General features: G+C 48.4%; 1 protein-coding gene across 2 annotated transcripts in view; it reads left to right on the forward strand.

Annotated features, from left to right (window-relative positions):
• ANO3 (anoctamin 3) overlaps nucleotides 1-23,133 on the forward strand; it is a 955,742-nt gene that overhangs the window by 496,305 nt on the left and 436,304 nt on the right. The window lies entirely within an intron of this gene.

Here is a 23,133-nt window from a genome sequence, read left to right on the forward strand (position 1 = left end):
AGCAGGCCAGGACCTCCAAGGCATAGAGAGCCAGTTCATTCCACGTATCCAGCTTGGATACCCAATAATTATAAGGCACAGCGGAATCACAGAGGATGTTGGTACGGTTGGCAAGGTACTCCCTCAGCATCTTCCCAAACTTTGCACTCCTTGTGAGAGTACCCCGCGCCTCAGGGCCTGTGTGATGGGAGGGATGACTGACCATGCTCTTCTCCTCCTCTCTGTCCTCTGGCCATCCACGCTGAACAGAGGGTATGACAGCTGTGCAGGTAGTACCGTCTATAGTGCATGAAACTAGCTCCTATCCTTCCTCCTCCACCTCCTCTTCCTCATTGTCACCCAATCCACGTTGGGATGAGATGAGGTTTGGCTGTGTGTAATCACCCTGTATGGTTCCTTGCTCCATCTCATTGTGCACCGCCTGCAATGCATCCTCTTTGATTGTGTGCAGAGAGCGTTTCAGAAGACAGAGAAGCAGGATGGTGAAGCTAATTAAGGCATCATCACCGCTCACCATCTTGGTGGAGTCCTGAAAGTTTTGGAGGATGGTACATATGTCTGACATCCATGTCCACTCCTGAGGTCTTATGTGTGGAGTCTGAACTGAATACCGATGGCCTTGTTGATGCTGGTACTCACCAACTGCCCTCTTGTGCTCACAAATCCTTCCCAACATCTGCAGTGTAGAGTTCCAACGCGTGGGGACATCACACACCAGTCTGTGAGCTGGAAGCTGCAGACGCTGCTGAAACACTGCAAGGGCGGCGGAAGTTGTAGCTGACTTTCTAAAATGGGCACACAGGCGGCGTACTTTAACAAGCAGATCTGGCAGCTTCGGGTAGGATTTGAGAAACCACTGAACCACGAGGTTAAGCACATAGGCCAGGCATGGTATGTGTGTGAGCTCGCCTCGCCTCAGAGCCACCACCAGGTTCCGGCCATTGGCACACATGACCATGCCTAACTGTAGGTTCAGCGGTGTGAGCCACAGATCTGCCTGCTCTTTCAGAGCTGTCCACAACTCTTCAGCAATGTGCGGCTTGTCACCTAAGCATAATAGCTTCAGCACAGCCTGTTGCCGCTTGGCCGAGGCAGTGCTGCAGTGCTTCCGGCTTGTGACTGATGTGGTCATTTTGAAGATGGAGGCTGAAGAGGAGGGGGAGGCTGAGGAGGATGAGGTGCAGGAGCTGTAGACCGTGGGGGGAACCCTGATTGATCTAGGGCCCACAATCCTTGGTGTCGGGAGGACGCGTTCCGTCCCAAGGTCCGACTGGGTCCCGGCTTGGACTATGTTAACCCAGTGTGCCGTCAGCGAGTTATACCATCCCTACCCACAAGCACTTGTCCACGTGTCCGTGGTTAGGAGAACTTTACCTGTAACTGCGTTTTTGAGAGAATGGCTAATATTTTGGGACACGTGCTTGTGTAATGCGGGGATGGCACACCGGGAGAAATAGTGGCAGCTGGGGACCGAGAACCGAGGGACGGCCGCCGCCATTAGGTTGCGGAATGCTTCCGTCTCCACAAGCCTAAAAGGCAACATTTCGAGCGCAAGCAGTCGTGAAATGTGATAATTTAGTAGTGTGGCCTGTGGGGCGTTGACTGCATATTTGCTCTTGCGTTCCAAGGACTGGGGTATGGACAACTGAACACTGCCTGGGACAAGCACATGGACATGCTTCCTGTTGCTGCTACTTGAGATTGTGCAATGACAGGTGCAGATCAGGAGGCGTCTTTGCATGCACCATGGACAGGGGATTGGCTTGCATGCACAACAGCGAAAGAAGCAATGGTGCCACCCGCAGACACTGTTCCTGGACCCTGGGGTTCGCCCACAAAGTCGGGTGCTTTTCTGCCATGTGCCACACTGCTACACTTCTTCTTCCTGCCTGTTGGGGTGCTCTGCCTCCCTCCCCCTGTGTGCTGCTGTCCTCGCTCTGCATGTCCTCCTGCCACGTTGGGCCAGTTACTATACCATCCAACACCTCGTCTTCCACTTTCGCACCCTGGTCCTCCTCCTGACTTTCTGGCAATTGTGTCTCATCATCGTCCACCTCTTGTGACACTTTCCCAGCGTCGCCTTCGTGTGACCGTGTCTGCTCAAATATTTGGGCATTGCTACATGCGATCTCCTCTTGCCCCGCTTCAAGTGGACCTGGCGAGAGGCCCAAATCTATAAATGGAAAAGTGAACAGCTCTTCAGACTGTCCAAGTGTGGGATCAGTTGTCTCTGGGTACTCGGCATGATGGGAGGAAGGAGGATCAGGGTGAGAAATATGCGGTCCAGACTCGCGGCTACTGAGACTTGACCGTGTGGAAGACAGGGTGGTGGTGGTGGTGGCTAAGTGACTGGAAGTATTATCCGCTATCCAACCAACAACCTTTTGACACTACTCTGGGTTCAATAGTGGTGTGCTGCAGTACCCTAGAAATTGGGACAGGAAGGTCAGTTGAGAAGATTTTGGTGGTTTTTGGGGCTCAATTTCGGCTTGCCCACGGCCTTGTCCTCGGCCTCTGCATGCACCATTACCATCACGTCCAGTTCCCCATCCCTTACCATGTGCGTTGCCCATTTTAAATGGAGGACAGTATCTTCCACGCTCACTACAAATGACTGAGTTTGGAGCCAACTTATATGTGATCCATGTGATGGAGAAAACAGAGTTTTAAGTACCTGGCCTGCAGGTAAGTAGTTTGAACAGCAAACTGCAGTGAATTGCTTCACTGACACACTAAAGGAAATTTTTAATGGAGGCCAGAAATGGCAATATTTTCTGACAACGTATATGTGATCCGTGTGATAGAGAAAACAGAGTTTTAAATACCTGGCCTGTTAGTAAGTAGTTTGAACAGCAAACTGCTGTAAATTGCTTCACTGACACACTAAAGGAAATTTTTAATGGAGGCCAGAAATGGCAGTATTTCTGACAAAGTATATGTGATCCGTGTGACGGAGAAAACAGAGATTTAAATAGCTGGATTTCTAGCTCTCTAATATGGAAAGGACCTGGCTGTATTCTGCAGTGCCAACAAGCAAATGGCTCAGAAAAAACGGAGTTCGTTGGATTGCTTTTTAAGCAAATAATGAGGATTAAGATCCAAAGAAAAGTATTCCTGGCCCGTGAGACCTGGGCCTTTGTACAGAAATATCTAACAGCAGAAGGCAGAATTGGAATGGAGCCTCTTGTGCTATTTGCACTGCAGTCAGCCATATACACTGCCTGCCTATACACACCCAACCTGCCTGATATCTCTGCAGGTGGATTAGTCCTCAGAAGCATTGTTTGTTAAGATGGATATGTGTAATGTACGGTTTTTCTCCCTACACTACCTAATGCACTATCAAATCTCTCCGACACAGCAGCAGCTCTCCCTACACTGTCTGATCCAGAGTTACTGTGACGAGCATGGTGGCGCCAGGTCTGATATAGACCTGATGATGCTGTGCAGCCAGCCAATCACTGTAATGCCCACAACCAACATTGCTACAGCATTACAGTGCATGGCAGGCAATCCCTGCATGTTCATTGGCTCTCTAAAGAGCGCCAAACATGCAGGGAGGGGACTCGAGTTCCCGCCCGAGCAACCCGGAAATACTCGGCGAGCGCCGAGCATCTCGAGCAGTGAGATGCTTGGGCGAGCATCGAGCAGTAGCGAGCATGCTCGCTCATCACTGCTCATCACTGGTCATCACCGCTCACCATCTTGGTGGAGTCCTCAATGTTTTGGAGGATGTTACATACAGTGCATTGTGAAAGTGTTTGCACTGTATGTCTGACATCCATGTCCACTCCTGAGGTCTTATGTGTGGAGTCTGAACTGAATACCGATGGCCTTGTTGATGCTAGTACTCAACAACTGCCCTCTTCTGCTCACAAATCCTTCCCAACATCTGCAGTGTAGAGTTCAAATGCATGGGGACATCACACACCAGTCTGTGAGCCGAAAGCTGCAAACCCTACTGAAACAAATTTTTAATGGAGGCCAGAAATGGCAGTATTTTCTGAAAACGTATATGTGATCTGTGTTACGGAGAAAACACAGTTTTAAATACCTGGCCTGTAGGTAACTATTTTGAACAGCAGACTGGTGTCAATAGCTGCACTGAAACAAATTTTTAAAGGAGGCCAGAAATGACAGTTTTTTCTGAAAACAGAAAACATATATGTGATCCGTGTGAGGGAGAAAACACAGTTTTAAACACCTGGCCTGTAGGTAACTATTTTGAACAGCAAACTGGAGTCAATAGCTGCACTGAAACAAATGTTTAATGGAGGTCAGAAATGGCAGTATTTTCTGAAAATGTATATTTTGTCCGTGCGACGGAGAAAACACAGTTTTGAATAGCTGGCCTGAAGGTAACTATTTTGAACAGCAAACTGGTGTCAATAGCTTCACTGACACACTGAAACAAATTTTTAATGGAGGCCAGAAATGGCAGTATTTTCTGAAAACATATATGTGATCCATGTGACTGAGAAAACACGGTTTTAAATAGCTGGCATGTAGGTAACTATTTTGAACAGCAAATTAGTGTCAATAGCTTCACTGACACACTGAAACAAAATTTTAATGGAGGCCAGAAATGGCAGTATTCTTTGAAAACGTATATGTGATCCATGTGACAGAGAAAACACAGTTTTAAAAAGCTAGCATGTAGGTAACTATTTTGAACAGCAAACTGGTGTCAATAGCTTCACTGACACACTGAAACAAATTTTAAATGGAGGCCAGAAATGGCAGTATTTTCTGAAAAAGTATATGTGATCTGTGTGACGGAGAAAACACAGTTTTAAATACCTGGCCTGTAGGCAACTATTTTGAACAGCAAACAATAGCTTCACTGACACACTGAAACAAATTTTTAATGGAGGCCAGAAATGGCAGTATTTTCAGCGCAATTATATGTGATCTTTGTGACGGACAAACCACAGTTTTAAATAGCTGGCTGTATTCTGCAGTGCCAACAAGCAAATGATGCAGAAAAACGGTGTTCTCTGGATTGCTTTTTAATCAAATAGTGAGGATTTAGATCCAATAAAAGTTATTCCTGGCCCCTGAGACCTGAGCCTATTTCTTGAAATATCTAACAGCAGCAGCAGACAAAACTGGAATGGAGCCTCTTGTGCTCTATGCACTGCAGTCTGCTATATACCCTGCCTGCCTATATACACTGCCTGCCTGATATCTCTGCAGATGGATTAGTCCTCAGAAGGACTGTTTGTTGAAATGGACATTTGTCTCTAATATAGTTTGGCACACCTACAGTAACTAGAAACATGCAAATCTCCCCCTAGCTCAGCAGCACCTCTCCCTACACTGTCTGATTTCAGAGTGACTGTGACGAGCATGGGGGTGCCAGGTCTTATATAGACCTGATGATGCTGTCCGGTCAGCCAATCACTGTAATGCCACAACCAATATGGCTGCGGAATTACAGTGAGTGGCAGACAATCCCTGTATCTTCTTTGGCTCTGTAAAGAGTGCCAAACATCCATGGAGGTGACCCAAGCTCCCGCTGATTTACCCCGGAAACACATGGCGAGCGCTGAGCATCTCGAGCAGTGAGATGCTCAGGCGAGCACCGAGCAGTAGCGAGCATGCTCGCTCATCACTAGTGTTCACATTTTAATAAATTAGGACCTAAAACCACCAAAGAGGCATCAATTTCACTAGAGTTTCAGTAGTATAATGCGGACCGACACTGCTTCCCCTACAGTCAACCCAGCAGATGGAGACACAATCAGACCCGTTCACATTTAACAAAATTAGGGCCTAAGACCACCATTTCTGTGGCCTACAGATTGTAGATGGTAGAGTTCAACCTCTTAGCTTTGTCATATGTAGGAGTAAACAATCTTTTACATGACCATAACCGGCGGGACCGAGGGCTGGCTGCAGTGCTGAGAGAGGACAGAGTACCGTGAAATGGACAAACTGCTAGACCGTGAGTGAGGTGCAGGTGGAGATGTTACGGTGGATTGAGAAATATGTGGTGTGCTCAGTGAAACAAACACAGCAGGCATGTCAGCTTCTGTTACAGCTGCCGGGCTCTCACACAGCCTGACTGGAGCGAGTATACAACCCTTGGTTCTGCGACCTGCGTGACAATACTTGGCACGGTAACAGAGGAGGAAGAAGCAGCAGATGCATTTGATGGGGTGGCTGATGGCTGTTTATTGAAAGACAATTTTGAGTTTATCATGTTTGTGTACCCCTTTGTGGAAAACAATATCCGCACCAATTAATTAATTTCACTACAGTATAACTATACAAGTGGATGGAGACTAAAACCTCCTCCACAACGACCAACCCAGGAGATGGAGACCTTACCAGGAGTGTTCACATTTCCCTAAATTAGGGCTTAAAACCAACAAAGTGGCATTCACTAAAGCAGAGGTAGTATAATGGAGACAGAAACCTCTTCCACTACAGCCAAACCCAATAGATGGAGACCAAATCTGGTTTCTCCACATTTCAAAAAATTAGTGGCAGACACTAGCAAACAGGCGTCAATTTCACCAGATTAGAAATAGTTTAATGGAGACAGAAACCTCTTCCACTACAGCCAAACCCAATAGATGGAGACCCAATCAGGATTCCCCACATTTCTAAAAATTAGTGGCAGACATCAGCAAAGTGGCATCAAATTCATTACAGTAGAAATTGTAGAATTAGCAACGACACGTCTTCCCCTACAGCCAACCCAGTAGATGGAGACTCAATCAGAAGTGTTTACATTTCCCTAAATTAGGGCCTAGCACCACCAAAGTGGCATCAATTTCACCAGAGTAGAATTAGTTTAATGGAGACAGAAACCTCTTCCACTACAGCCAAACCCAATAGATGGAGACCCAATAAGGATTCTCCACATTTTCAAAAAATAGTGGCAAGCACAAGCAAAGTGGCATCAATTTCACCAGCGTAGAAGTAGTTTAATGGAGACAGAAACCTCTTCCACTACAGCCAAACCCAATAGATGGAGACCCAATCAGGATTCCCCACATTTCCAAAAACTTGTGGCAGACACCAGCAAAGTGGCATCAATTTCAGTACAGTATAAATTGTACAATTAGGAACGACACCTCTTCCCCTACAGCCAACCCAACAGATGGAGACTCAATCAGTAGTGCACCATCCTCTCCAGCCATTCATCACGTGTTAGACTTGTACTCTGTTGTGCAGGTGCAGGAGCTGGTGTAAAAAATGTGTGAAAGGACTCACAGAAATTGCTTCTGCCACTTACACTACTGCTGCTGCTAATATTTTGGCTTTTGATGAATTGATGTGCCAGAGGTTGGAAGTTTTGAGCGGCGATGCACTCTGTGTGCCTCACTGCTGGCTTGGGGAAAACCTATGTTAAGGTTGTGTAAAAGCGTGTTTCGATACTGCAGCATTTGCGAGTCCCTTTCCAGAGCGGGAAGCATCTCGCTAAATTTACTCTTATAACATGGACCTAACAGAGTGTCATCCCAGTAATCAGCACTATTTTGAATCATAACTATACGGGGATCATGTTTCAGATAGTGCAGCAAGAGCTCACTCATTTGTCGGCAACTTTCCTGAGGTTCAAGCCCATGCTGCGTTGGTGGCTGGATAATTCTTATGCTTGTTTCCTCCGTCCCCTCCCGCCAAACACGAACAGAGAGGGGTTGATTATCATTTTCATGTACTGACTCTCCTCTCCTCATCACCTCTTCTTCTTCTATTTGTTCCTCGCCTTCACTAACAGTTTTTTCTGGTATCGCCAACCCCCCTCAATTGCAGTGAACTACACCCCCCTTGGCACCGTGAGACTCTGGAACTCTCTGGGAGAGGAAGTGGTGATGTCCAACTCACTTAATGAGTTCAAGAGAGGCCTGGCCGCCTTTCTTGAGAACAATAAAATTACATCTTATGCTTAGTGATAGTTAATTAATCCAGGGATTTAATCTGACTGCCAGATTGGAGTCGGGAAGTGAATTTTTCCTCAATGATGTAAATTGGCCTATACCGCATGTTTTTTTTTTGCCTTCCCCTGGATCAACGCTGCGGAATAGTTGCAGTGCACAAGAAATAGGCTGAACTGGATGGACGCTTGTCTTTTTTCGGCCTTATAAACTATGTAACTATGTAACTATGTCCCCTAGTGTATGCCGTTAGTAAAAGAAGAAAGTATTTTTTTGGAGTGGATGAGGCCTGTATAACATACGAGATATGCTACGAATAATTTCAAACTGAGATGTCCCCTACTGTATCACATTAGTAATACTGTATCACATTAGTAACAGAAGAAACTATTTTTTTTATTGTGGATGAGGCCTGTATAACATACGAGATATTATCTGAACTAATTCAAACTGAGATATCCCCTGCTGTGTAACATTAGGAATCAAAGAAAGTATTTTTTGACTGTAGATGAGGCCTGTATAACATAGAATATATGCTTCGCGAGTCTGCAGACAGCTGAATTTCAACCCCACAAAATCAAAAAGTGGCCTACAAGGGCTTGTTTGCGTAATTACATTAGCAAGTGCAAAAATAGATTAAAGGTATACTCCTGCATGGAGCGCAATACAACCGGTGCACAACACTGTTTTATGGCATGGGCCCTGCTCTTTCTGTCAGAATCTCAGTAATTGCACAAGAAAAAAAAATGTGCTGCAAGGTCGATTGAACAGTTACACAGCACAGGACTTATCTACACTATCTGTCTTCCAAACAAGCGCCCATCTATCTAGCTAATATCTCTCAGTACACGGGTGCACACTCAGCAGCATCTGTCTCCAGCAGTGACATGCATGAAATGGTGCTGAGGGAACATGGCCGGTATTTATATAGAGAGGACATGTGATTTCAGCAGCCAATTGCAGAAGCTCTTGTGTCTGGGACACTGTGGATGCTTCCGGTGCTCTGATTGGCTAGCCGCGCTTTCCTGACTTAAAGTTACCGCCTACAGGAAGAAAAAAAAATTGCTGATCTGACCTGTTCTAAGCTATCACCAGCCCCCCCACTCATCTGCCACGTCCCCCCACTCATCATACACAAGCACTATGCTAGCAAAACAGTTAAAAATGCTGTAGTTGCCACACAATCACCTTCCTGAATTTATTCGCAGAACGTTGCCAATTATTACCAAATTTAAGAAATTTTGCTCGCATTTCCGATCACGAATCCAGAATGTGCCATATTCTTGTCGAATTTAAGTTGTAAGATCGGATTTAAATACTCATCACCACATGATTACAGACAAAAAAAAACATCAACCTGTGGCCAAACATTTCTGTGGTCCAGGACACAACATCAACAATATGACAATTGTCATATTAAAATGCAACTTCAAATCACAAAAATATCTGAGGGTCTGTGAACAAAAATTTATGCCAGTCTTTGATACCCTGCATACAGGACTAAATCTGTCAGAAGGATTTATGACTTACCACAAAATCTGAGGAATAAGCTCCAGAGATGTGAGGGCATCAGGTCTCTGATCTTACATGGATATTGGGACAAAAAAACTTTCACACCACTTATCTAAGCTAATGAAGGATTCACTCTCTGAGCTCAGCTATTTTTAAGTGTCCATTTATTATGTCATGTCTCTGCTTTTTGTGTACATATTTGTGCTGCTTCAGATTCTTTGTTATACCATGTCTGATGAAGAGACCTAAGCACTCTCGAAATATTGCTTTGTAGCATCACTTATTTTACTTTTGTTAGCCATTTAAAGGTATCATAACTACAAGATTATTATTTTGTTTCTCCCACTGAGAGCAATCAATCTCTTCACACAGTAATGTAATGACATTGTGGGCCTACTGATCAAAAGAGGTGCCATGTGTGCTGTAGGTAGCAGTAGATGTGCATTGCACTGCAGTAGATGTTCATTCTGGTTTATTCACTACCACAGTTCAAGGAGGGCCTTGATGGCTTTCTCAAAAAGTATAATATTTCAGGTTATGAGTACTAAATTCTGTGATGGAATGTTAATTAAGAGAAATAGTCTGATTACCTTATGTAGAGCTAGAAAGGAATTTTCCCCTAATATGGGATAATTAGCATCTGCCACATGGGGTTTTGCCTTCACTACGTTAGGCTATAGGTGGAACTCGATGGACTAATGTGGCACCCCAGGGGTCCGGTTGCCACAGTGGCATTGCCTCCCTCACAGGAAGCAAGGAGGGGTCCCCTAATCAGGTATACCAGCATGCAACACTTTCCTGGATCCAGACCAGAAAGGCAAGCTCCTCCCCTTTGCAACTGTAATCTGAAGGCGGGGTTAGTAAGAGTGAGTTGAGAGGAGTTGGAGACAGGACAGCGATGAGGAGGGACCTGGGGAAAAGAGCTGTGTACGAGTTCACCCCAGAGGAGAGAAGCGCAGAAGAACTGGACACCGGTGTCTGAGGTTGTGGGGTACTAAAGGCCCAGCAGCAGATACCGGAGGGCAGGAGACTGCAGGTCTCCTGGCCCCATCAGACGCCCGGCGACACAGCAGCACCATAGGGCCCAGCATTTCAACGTGGGAGCGACACATAGGGAAGGCCTGAGCTGCCTGCCATATGGGTGAGGATAAAGACGTTTTACTTAGGGACGAGGGCCACAGCATAGCTTCAAGCAGCAGGTCCAAAGAGATTAGCGCAGAGGGAAGGCCTACAACTTCACCTGGCGAGGTGGATCCCCAACTTGCTTCCAGGCCACCCGGACCTCTATTACCAGCTAGTACTCGTGCCCCGGTCTGCTTAACAACCGCAAGTAAAGATAAGAGGAAACCGCCATTAAGTTGTGGACTGGTCATTATCTTCGCCATCATCTGCTCTATGCCGCACCAGCAACATCTACCTCATAGCATCATTATATCCTGCCCTGGGGCTAAGCTCTGCCTATGGATAGCTGAACCAACTCTGCTGCGTCACCACCAGCTCCAGAGGATCTGCACCGCAGCGGCGGCCCCATATAGCCGCACACCACAGGTGGCTTCAAGAACATTATCTTTAAAAACTATATTTCCCTTTTCTTTTCCAATTTTATTGACCACCCTGGGTGTCACGCTGTCTCTGTATACTGGAGGTAGGGGGCCTAAGCTGACCCTAAGCTGGGGCCCTGACTAATCCCTCAACCTGGAGGTACTGTTAAAGGTACAGAGGTCCAGGCCGCCAGCGTAACCCCTACCTCCTGAGGATCCCTGCACCTAAGTAATCTAGTCCTGAGAAGGACCCCGATCACAACAAAAGGGGACAAGTAATAATATGCCCACACACAGTACTTAGACGAACGAGACAGTACAAGGGAAAAACCAAAACCACCTTGCATACAAAAACTACACAACTACAACAGAGGGAACACCAACGGGAAAGGAGATAAATGATAAAGCGAGGAAGGGAAAAAACTCTCCGAATACACTTATCTCTGAAACTCCAAATACCACGATCCGCTCTGTTAGTCTGCATGAAATGCTTTCACCGACACTTCCCTAACAGACCAGCAGGCATTTGAAGGAGTCTCACTACAGCAGCATTGATTGCAGCTGGGCGAGGCTGGACCTCGTCTAGCACAGAGAGAGAGAGAATTAACTCCCTCACTGCCGAAAAACACAAAGCACCAAAAAGTCAGCTGCGAGAAGTCAGGCTGTGTAATCGTGACGATCTTCGTGGCGACACACCCGTGACAGTACCCCCCCTTCTACGAGGGGCCTCCGGACCCTCAGGGCCAGGTTTATCCGGGTGAGTCGTGTGGAAGGCCCGAACTAATCGGTCTGCGTTAATATCCGACGCAGGAACCCACATCCTCTCCTCAGGACCATACCCTTTCCAATGAACCAGGTACTGAAGGGACCGGCGATTAAAGCGTGAATCGATGACCCTCGATACCTGGAACTCCAAGTTACCATTGACCACCACTGGAGGCGGAGGTAAAAGTGACGGTATCACCGGCGCCACATACCTCTTAAGTAACGATCTGTGGAACACGTTGTGAATTTTAAACGTAGAGGGGAGGTCAAGACGGAATGCCACCGGATTAATTATAGAACTGATTCTGTACGGCCCGATGAACCTGGGACCCAGTTTCCAGGAGGGAACCTTAAGTTTTATATTCCTGGTAGACAACCATACCCGATCGTTCACACTTAGGTCCGGACCAGACACTCTCCTCCTATCAGCCATACATTTGTATCGGTTCCCCATAGTATTCAGATTCTTCAGTACCCCTCTCCATACTGAAGCGAGTGATGAGGAAAATCGTTCTCCTCAGGAACCCCCGAAGAGCCCCCCCTACTGAAGGTACAAAACTTGGGGTGAAAACCATATGCCCCAAAAATCGGGGACTTACCAGTGGACTCGCTCCGCCTATTATTAAGAGCAAACTCTGCCAGAGGTAAGAAAGAAGCCCAGTCCTCCTGGTTCTCTGACACAAAACACCGGAGATATGTCTCCAAGCTCTGGTTCATTCGTTCCGTCTGACCATTGGTCTGAGGATGAAAAGCCGATGAGAACGACAAATGCATCCCCCGCCGTGCACAAAACGCCTTCCAGAACTTGGACACAAACTGAGACCCCCGATCAGACACCACCTCGGAGGGTACCCCGTGAAGCCTCACAATCTCCCCAATGAACACCTGCGCAAGAGTTTTAGCATTAGGGAGAGCAGGAAGAGCGATAAAATGTGCCATCTTGCTGAACCTGTCCACTACAACGAGTATGACCGTTTTACCTGAAGACGGAGGGAGGTCCGTAATAAAGTCCATAGACAGATGAGTCCAAGGACGCTCCGGGATCTTCAAAGGTAAGAGGGCCCCAGACGGACGGGTATGTGAGGTCTTAGAGCGCGCACAAACCCCACAGGACGCGACAAAAGTTACCACCTCCTTATGTAAGTTAGGCCACCAAAACCGACGCGAGAGGAGATCCACAGTTGCTTTACTCCCCGGGTGTCCTGCAAAAACTGAGTTATGGTGTGCCTCGATCACCTTTTGTCGCAACTGATCTGGAACAAACAGTCTCCCCGGAGGTCCAACAGGGGCGTCCCCCTGAGCCTCCAATACCTCCTCCTCCAGCTCAGAGCATACTGCCGAAACCACCACCCCCTCCTGAAGGATAGGAATCGGGTCGTCCGTATTCCCGGCCCCAGGGAAACTACGAGATAAGGCATCCGCCTTTACATTTTTTGACCCAGGACGATATGTAACGACAAAATTAAACCTGGTAAAAAACAATGACCACCTAGCTTGTCTGGGATTCAGACGTTTCGCGGACTCCAGATATAGCAGGTTCTTGTGATCGGTGATGACGGTGACCGGATGGATTGCCCCCTCCAAAAAATGGCGCCACTCCTCAAAAGCTAACTTAATGGCCAAGAGTTCCCTATTGCCGACATCGTAATTCCTCTCAGCGGACGACAATTTTTTAGAGAAAAAGGCGCACGGATGCCACTTACCAGGGGACGAACCTTGTGACAACACTGCTCCCACCCCTACCTCGGAAGCGTCTACCTCTACAATGAATGGCTGTGACGCATTAGGTTGAATGAGTATGGGTGCCGAGGCAAAACATTTTTTCAAGGAGGAGAATGCTTGACAAGCCTTGTCAGACCACCTAGAAATATCCGTCCCCTTTTTAGTCATGTCTGTGAGAGGCTTAACCATGGACGAGAAATTACGAATGAACTTCCGGTAATAATTAGCAAACCCCAGGAAACGTTGTAGTGCCTTAAGATTCTCTGGCCGATCCCACTCAAGAACTGCCCGCACTTTCCCAGGGTCCATACGAAAACCGGACGCTGAAACCAGGAAGCCTAAAAACTGGAGTTCCTGTACGGCGAACACACACTTTTCCCATTTGGCATACAGTTTATTATCTCGCAAGATCTGTAACACCTGCCTAACGTGCTCCTGATGAGACACCAGATCCGGCGAGTAAATTAAGATATCATCCAGATATATGACAACAAACTGTCCCACCAGGCGGCGAAAAATGTCATTAACAAAGTGTTGGAACACCGCCGGGGCATTAGTCAGACCGAATGGCATGACAAGGTTCTCATAATGCCCCTCCGGAGTGTTAAACGCCGTCTTCCACTCATCCCCCTCCTTCATCCTAATCAGATTGTACGCCCCCCTGAGATCCAATTTAGAGAACCATTTGGCGCCCACGATCTGATTAAAGAGATCGTGAATAAGTGGGAGCGGATACGGATCTCGGACCGTAATCCGATTAAGTTCACGGAAATCCAGGCAAGGGCGTAGGCCTCCATCTTTCTTCTTAACAAAGAAGAACCCCGCAGCCACCGGTGAAGATGAAGGTCTAATATGCCCCTTAGCCAGACTTTCTGAAATATAATCCTTCATGGCCTGCCTCTCAGGACCAGAAAGGTTATACAACCTAGCTTTAGGTAACTTGGCCTCAGGGAGCAGTTTTACAGAACAGTCATACTCGCGATGAGGAGGTAGTTCCTGACACCCTTTCTCCGAGAATACATCCTCAAAGTCCGCCAGAAATGGAGGTAAGACCCAAGGAGTAACCGCACCGATGACCGCGTTCATGCAGTTTTTATTACAGAATTTACTCCATTGGCTTATCTCTCTGGTTTGCCAATTAATAACCGGGTTATGCTTAGTTAACCAAGGAAGGCCCAACACTATAGGAGTGGGAAGACCCTCCAACACGTAGCAAGACAACAGTTCTTTATGCATCGCCCCCACTTGAAGTTTTACGTCATGCACAGCTTGCAAAAAACTTCCCTGACCGAGAGGCCTGGCATCGATCGAGAATATGGGGATGGGTTTAGCCAACTCACTCAATCGCATACCTTGAACCCGGGCAAACCGAGCATCAACCAGATTAGCCCCGGCCCCACTATCCAGAAGAACAGATATCCTCTCAGTTCTCGTACCCACCACCACCTCCGCCGGTACGAGAAACTGAGACGAACCTAGGGACGAAATACCTACTCCCAGATTGCCGTCCACCACACAACCTGGGATCAACAGTTTTCCGACGACTCTTCACTCTGCAAGGGACGGGATGGACACCCCCCAATAAAATGTCCCTTTCTCCCGCAGAAGAAACACCTTCCTGTCTTATGGCGCACCACCGGTCCCCTCCCCCGAAATGATGTCCCTCCTAATTGCATAGGCTCCTCTGGACTGACCAGGGGAACCACCATATGAGGGGACCTTGTAGGAGGTGGAGTCATCACAGGGGGTAGAGTTATCCCGCACCTCTCCCGAAGCCGTCTGTCAACGCGAATAGCAAGGGCCATAGCGGCTTCCAATGACGCGGGAGAGTCATACTGTGCCAACACATCCTGTAATTTGTCGGATAAACCTTGACAAAACTGGCTCCTAAGAGCCGGGTCATTCCACTGGGTGTCCGTGGCCCACCTACGGAACTCCGAACAGAATTCCTCCGCCGGACGATCTCCCTGCTGAATCCTACGTAACTTAGACTCAGCAAGGGAGATCCGATCTGGGTCATCATATACGAGTCCCAGAGCAGCGAAAAATCTATCCACTGACTGGAGAGCCGGGGAGCCCGGGGGAAGAGAAAACGCCCAAGATTGTGGGTCCCCTTGTAGGAGCGAGATGACAATTCCCACCCTTTGTTCTTCACTCCCCGATGACCGAGGCCGCAGCCGAAAGTACAACTTGCATGACTCCCGGAAAACAAAAAACTTGTCCCGCCCCCCAGTGAACCTGTCAGGTAGAGCTACTTTAGGTTCTGGTCCGGCTTGCTCCTGAGGATACAAAACCTTGGACCTAACGTCCGCCAGCTCCATGGACAAACTCTGCAACTGCCGAGCTAGACCGGCTACTGGATCCATGGTAGCTGGAGAAAAACTAAGTGGTCGGTGAAAATGTCACGCTGTCTCTGTATACTGGAGGTAGGGGGCCTAAGCTGACCCTAAGCTGGGGCCCTGACTAATCCCTCAACCTGGAGGTACTGTTAAAGGTACAGAGGTCCAGGCCGCCAGCGTAACCCCTACCTCCTGAGGATCCCTGCACCTAAGTAATCTATTCCTGAGAAGGACCCTGATTACAACAAAAGGGGACAAGTAATAATATGCCCACACACAGTACTTAGACGAACGAGACAGTACAAGGGAAAAACCAAAACCACCTTGCATACAAAAACTACACAAATACAACAGAGGGAACACCAACGAGAAAGGAGATAAATGATAAAGCGAGGAAGGGAAAAAACTCTCCGAATACACTTATCTCTGAAACTCCAAATACCACGATCCGCTCTGTTAGTCTGCATGAAATGCTTTCACCGACACTTCCCTAACAGACCAGCAGGCATTTGAAGGAGTCTCACTACAGCAGCATTGATTGCAGCTGGGCGAGGCTGGACCTCGTCTAGCACAGAGAGAGAGAGAATTAACTCCCTCACTGCCGAAAAACACAAAGCACCAAAAAGTCAGCTGCGAGAAGTCAGGCTGTGTAATCGTGACGATCTTCGTGGCGACACACCCGTGACACTGGGTCACGGACCGGGTCACTGCCACTGTGACATTCCCCAGCATCGACAGGCCCGGCTACCGAGTACCACACGGTCCAGGGGGCGCGTCATACTTGGCGTCACAAACAGGATCATTGAAGCCCGGTATAACCGGGTACCGTGTGCCATAGACTTTACGGAACTGTATCATCACGTCATTTGCCATCCACCGAGGGGAAGCAGGAGGCCCCTATCCGGAACCGCCGGGTAAGCGATCCCTCCCGCCGGCAGAGCAGCATACTGGTAAGTCAGCAGAAACCCAGGACCTGGCTGAGGTTCAGTAGGGGGGAGGAAGATGCCCCACCTGGGAGGGGATTGAGCCGCGGGCGCAGCCACCACTGTAATGCCATTATCAATGCCATATATACCAGGGGTGGCGTGGTTGCCCCAGTTCTCAGGGGAGCCGCACACCCTGAGTGAATTTGAGGAGAGACTTCGCAGTTTGTTTCAAGTGTACCCCCATCTGAGGAGCAGAATGTCAGCATCCTTATAGGCCAGCAGCAGAGATTAAAATGAAGTTCTACGTTTGCAAACAAAGGGTGCAGGACAGTGTACGGGACTACGCTCTAAACCTGCAGGAGGCGCTGAGGGCCATTAAACAGGTAGACCCCAACAGTGTGCGAGATGAGGACAGATTGCTAACTGAGCAGTTTATCGAGGGGCTCCTGTCTAATGCTCACCGGACACAGCTGAGCATAATGGCTCTGCAAAACCCTGATCTGGACTTTGCGCAATTTAAAGACCGAGCCATCCGGGTGCTGCGAGAACCAACCCCAAATGGCACTGCACCCCTCCGGTGCCCAGCAATCACATACCACCAGGAGGTGGTGTCCTTTTCCCCGGCGTCTGTGGAGGCTGACATGCAGACCCTAAATAATGACCCCTTTGCAGACCTATGCCTTCAGGTCCAGGAGCAGACCAAAAGTGTGGCTACACTAACCAAAACCATGCAGGCCATTCAAGTGTCTCCAAAGGAAAGAATCCAGCTGGCCTCCAGTCCAGAAGATGTCCCGTGGCGACGGCAGAGAAGAATTCTACCGACCAGAGGGAGGAACAGCGATCGCTACGACCAGGACGGACAACCCATCTGCCGCCGCTGCCAAAAGGCGGGGCACTTCGCAAGATTCTGTAATTTAAACAAGCAACCCCTGGGGCAGAGGGCCAACCCCCAGGAGTAAGATGACCAGGCCCACAAAGCTTTTGAGACAAGTACATGGGAGGACGACCGGTCCTACCTGTCATGCTTGATGGCATCCCGATGAACGCATTGCTGGATACTGATTCCCAGGTGACAATGATGCCATATATCCTTTTCAAACGATACTGGACTGATTCAGATATTACCCGCAGTCCAGGTGAACATCTTAACATCTATGCCAGCAATGGTCAGCCCTTGCCTCAGGTGGGGTATAAAGAGGTGACGATAAAAGTTGGCCGAGTAGAATTCCCAAAACAAGGAATGATTATTGTTGATATTGATCGCCGAGAAAATCATTCTATGATAACCTTAGGCACCAATGTGATAGAAAATTGTCTTGGAGAAATTATTGTTTTGTTGCAACAGGTCGCAGAGACTGCCAGTTCCACTCAGCAGCGAGTTCTGCAGAAGGAGATCAGAACCCTGATGCAGAGTCAACAAATAGAGCTGTCTGGAGAAGTTGGCAGTGTCAGAATGAGTGATCCATTCCCCATTGCAATGCCCCCTAGGAGTGGAATGTTAATATGGTGTCGGGCAGCAATAGGTCTCAGGGGTCAAGATTATCAGGCAGTGATAGAACCCGTGTACTCTCATAGTAGGCCCACCATCTTGACAGCCAGGGGTGTAGTCAATGTCCGCAAGGGGAGAGTACCGATATGCATCCTGAATTGTGGGGAGAAAGAGGTCCATTTACCCCGGTATGCTACCCTTGCTAAGCTGTTCACTGTCAGTAACAACGCAATAAAGACAGTGGAACCCTTGCCTCCGTCCAAACCAGCAGAGGATAATGGCTCCAGGGGGCAGATGGAGGATTGGTGTCAGAAGCTACAAGTGGGCACTGACTCCACCCCTTTGCATCAAAAGCATGGAGTATACCGGGTGGTCCAAGAATATGAGCGAGTCTTTAGCAAACACCCACTAGATTTTGGGCAGGTAAAAGGGGTCCAACATCATATCCCCACAGGAGATGATCCACCCATTAAAGAGAGGTACCGGCCTGTACCCCCAGCTCACTATCAATGTGCTAAGGGAATGTTACGGAAGATGAAGGAGGCTGGGGTGATCAGAAATAGTTGTTGCCCCTTGGCAGCTCCATTAGTTCTCATTAGAAAGAAAGATGGTACAATGAGGATGTGTGTTGATTACAGGCAGAATAACCGCATTACACATAAGGACGCCTACCCATTACCCAGAATTGAGGAATCATTAGCAGCACTGAGATCCGCTATTTCTCCACTTTGGATCTCACCTGTGGGTATTGGCAGGTTCCCGTGGCAGAGGCGGACAGAGAAAAGACCGTGTTTACAACACCAATAGGCCTCAGCGAGTTCAACTGCATGCCATTCGGGCTCTGCAACGCCCCAGGAACCTTCCAGCGGTTAATGGAGTGTTGCCTAGGACACAAAAACTTTGAAACTGTCCCGCTGTACCTAGATGAGGTAATTATCTACTCAAAGACACATGCAGACCACCTGGAGCACCTGGCCGAGGTGTTCGAAGCCCTATCTGGTTTTGGCCTGAAGGTAAAGCCGTCCAAGTGCCACCTGTTGAAGCCCAAGGAGCAGTACCTAGGTCATGTGGTAAGCGCCGAAGGTGTAGCACCAGACCCAGAAAAAGTCACCCTGATCAAGGACTGGCCAAAACCCTCCACTATCAAGGAAATGCGGTAGTTCCTAGGGCTGGTAGGCTACTACAGGAGATTCATCAAGGGTTTCACCAAGATAGCGGCACCCATGCAGGACCTCTTAGTAGGCCAGTTTAAGAAGGCCAAGAACCCGAATTCTCCATTTAAGTGGAGTAAAACAGAAGAAGAATCCTTCACTCGTCTGAAAGTGGCTCTTACGGGAAACGAAGTCCTGGTCTACCCCGACTATGGCCAACCCTTTATACTCCATACGGATGCCAGCAACGTGGGATTGGGAGCGGTGCTGTCCCAGGTACAGCAAGGCAGAGAGAGAGTGATTGCCTATGCCAGCAGGAAGCTCCATCCTACGGAAAGGAACCCCGACAACTATAGTTCCTTTAAGTTGGAGTTTTTAGCTATAGTCTGGGCTGTAACAGAGCGCTTCAAACACTACCTCGCCTCCTCCAGATTTACAGTCTTCATGGACAACAACCCGCTGACGCACCTGGAGACTGTGAAGCTTGGTGCCCTAGAACAACGATGGATGGCTCGACTGTCTAACTACGAGTTTACCATCAAGTATTGGGCGGGGCATAAAAACACTAATTATGATGCGCTGTCCATGATACCCAACTTGCCAGATGGGGGAGAAGACCCAGAAAAGCTGAAGGAGATAGAAATACCCGCTTTCCATCGTCAAGGGGTGACCCAGTGCTCCCACTGTGTGAGGAACAAGTGCTCCGCCAACAAAGAGGCCACGTTTAACCCATTGCCCCACCGTGGATGGGCAAAAACGCAGAAAAGCGACCCAGCTGTCCACCTAGTGAAGGAATTGCTGACCCAAGCTGTCTCGCACCCTGATCCAGATGCTCCTCCGGAGACCCAACAGTTGTGGAAGGAGAAGGGCAAGCTGTTCATCTATGAGGGAAAGCTGTGTCGAAGAAGCATCAACTTCCGAACACACGAACTGGTCTGGCAGGTGGTAGTCCCGAGGCGGGATGCGCCAATGGTCTTAGAAGCCTACCACGATGGAGCAGGGCACTTCAGGTGGAAGAAGTTGGAAGCCCTGCTATGTGAGTGATTCTACTGGTCTGGCATGAGGAAAGCAATCGAGAGATGGTGTCGAGAATGTGGTCCATGCAACCTGAGACGGAAAGACCGTGATAGCCAGAGAGCTCCCCTGGAGCCCATAATCACCAAACAACCACTTGAACTGGTAGCCTTGGACCATGTGAAGCTAGCCCCAAGGCAGTCAGACTATGTCTACGCTCTCACCATGGTAGACCACTACTCCCAGTTCCTGGTAGTAGTGCCAGTGAAAGCGTTTCGACAACACTTTTTTCGCCCTCACGTGTACCCTGAACGAGTGCTTGGCAACCAAGGCCCAGCCTTTGAAGCAGAAGTGTTTCAAGAATTCTGTAACTTGTACGGCTGCAAGAAAATAAGGATGACGCCATACCATCCCCAGACCAACGGGTTGTGCGAGAAGATGAACCAGGTGGTAATAGATCTATTGAAGACGTTGCCCCTTGAAGTTATCAGATTTGGTGGACCTATATAACCACATCCCGGTGGACCTATATAACCACATCCCGGTGAACTCCACTAATTGTACACCCGCTTACCTGATGAGAGCAAGACCTGGCAAGTTACCCATTGACTTAGACATGGGAGTTTTAACACCTGAGACGACATCACCAGATGCAAACAGGGATATGGAGCGGCAGCAACAATACCGCAAGGTGCAAGAATGTGTGGAGAGAAGTTTGTCCCAGGCGAGACAGAGGCAGGAGAGAACTTATAATTAGAACGCACCTGCAGTTCCCTTGTCACCTGGAGAACAGGTACTCAAAAGGAAAAGACGAGTTTACAAATTAGATGATCAGTGGGAGGTTGAGCCATACACCATTTTACCTTTAAATTTCGGCAACACGAAGGTATGCCTCATCAGTAAAGATGGAGGAGAGACTTCAGCGGCAGTCTCAAGAGACCACCTGAAGGTATGCCCTGATCAGTTGAGACACAAAGAGGAAGACCAAAACTGCCCCCAGCACACCAAAAATGTGGAAGAGACGGTTAAAACCATCCTTGGAGAATTTCCCCGGTCTTGGATGCAGGTGAACCAAGCAATCGTGGTACCTGTCCTAACAGCAGAGAGACCAGTCGGCCCCAGAAACAGATGCTTCATTAGCAGTGGAACAAGTGAATCCCCCCCTTGCTAGAGGCGAATCTGTCATACCCATGGTGAGTCAAAGAGTTTGTAGAAGACTACCAAGCCTACCGGTATTACATCAGACTAACCATACGGTAGTCCACACTGAACCCACCACACCAGCGGTAGACACTAGAGACCAGGGTAGGTCATTGGTAACAAATGTACTGCGTAGATCCACTGGTAGTACCATAGGTCAGCTCCCTGACATTTAGAGGGACTGAAGTGTAGTAAAATAATAGTATATGTTATATAGCTGCAACTGTTATGTAATCCTGGATATATATAGTTATTAAATTTATGGACAAATGGACTACAGGACTAGGTGTGGTCAGGACAATGTTGAATAAAGTTAAGTGTTGGCCTTAAAAATAAACCGCAGGTGTGGCCAAAAACCAGGCCCACCAACAGAGTGCCCTGAACCACGCCCAGGGACGATACACGACGTGGGTTGAGGTGGTTCCCACCAGCCAACCTTCAAGTGCACAGAAAAAGACAATTCTCGGATTGTGGCGTAAAGACTAAGCGCCGCAATGACTGCTCTCAATTCTAGTTTGGTTTTTGTTTTTCTGCAATCTTTACCTTTTTGAGACTTTGTAAACTATTTGTAATGTGAATTGTTATTGTTGTTAATTGTTAATTCAAAAAGGTGTCTTCAGTCCGGGACTACTGAATTTAACTAGGGGGGAATGTGGCCCCCAGGGGTCCGGTTGCCACAGTGGCATTGCCTCCCTCACAGGGGGTGATGCCATGCCTGGAAGCAAGGAGGGGTCCCCTAATCAGGTATACCAGCATACAACACTTTCCTGGCTGCAGACCAGAAAGGGGAGCCACTCCCCTTGACAACTGGAATCTGGAGGCGGGGTTAGTAAGAGTGAGTGAGAGGAGTTGGAGACAGGTCAGCGACGAGGAAGGACCAGGGGAAAGGAGCTGTGTACAAGCTCACCCCAGAGGAGAGAAGCGCAGAAGAACCAGACACCGGAGTCCGAGATTGTGGGGCACTGAAGGCCCAGCAGCAGAAACCGGAGGGCAGGAGACTGCAGGTCTCCTGGCCCCATCAGACACCCGGCGACACAGCAGCACCATAGGGCCCAGCACCGCCACATGGGAGAGACACATAAGGAAGGCCCTAGCTGCCTGCCATACGGGTGAGGAAAAAGATGTTTTACTCAGGGACGAGGGCCACAGCATAGCTACAAGCAGCAGGTCCAAAGAGATTAGCGCAGAGGAAAGGCCTACAACTACACCTGGCGAGGTGGATCCCCAACTTGCTTCCAAGCTGCTCGGACCTCTACTATCAGCTAGTAGCCGTGACCTGGTCTGCTTAACAACCGCAAGTAAAGATAAGAGGAAACCGTCATTAAGTTGTGGACTGGTCATTATCTGCACCATCACCTACACTACACCGCACCAGCAACATCTACCTCATAGCATCATTATATCCTGCCCTGGAGCTAAGCTCTGCCTGTGGATAGCTGAACCAACTCTGCTGCGTCACCACCAGCTCCAGAGGATCTGCACCGCAGCGGCAGCCCCATATAGCCGCACACCACAGGTGGCTTCAAGAACATTATCTTTAAAAACTATATTCCCCTTTTTCTTTTCCCCTTTTATTAACCGCCCT

This window comes from Phyllobates terribilis, unplaced genomic scaffold (genome assembly GCF_046119375.1).
Source record: "Phyllobates terribilis strain yellow unplaced genomic scaffold, ASM4611937v1 Scaffold_13__5_contigs__length_258822181, whole genome shotgun sequence".
Classification (NCBI taxonomy): domain Eukaryota; kingdom Metazoa; phylum Chordata; class Amphibia; order Anura; family Dendrobatidae; genus Phyllobates; species Phyllobates terribilis.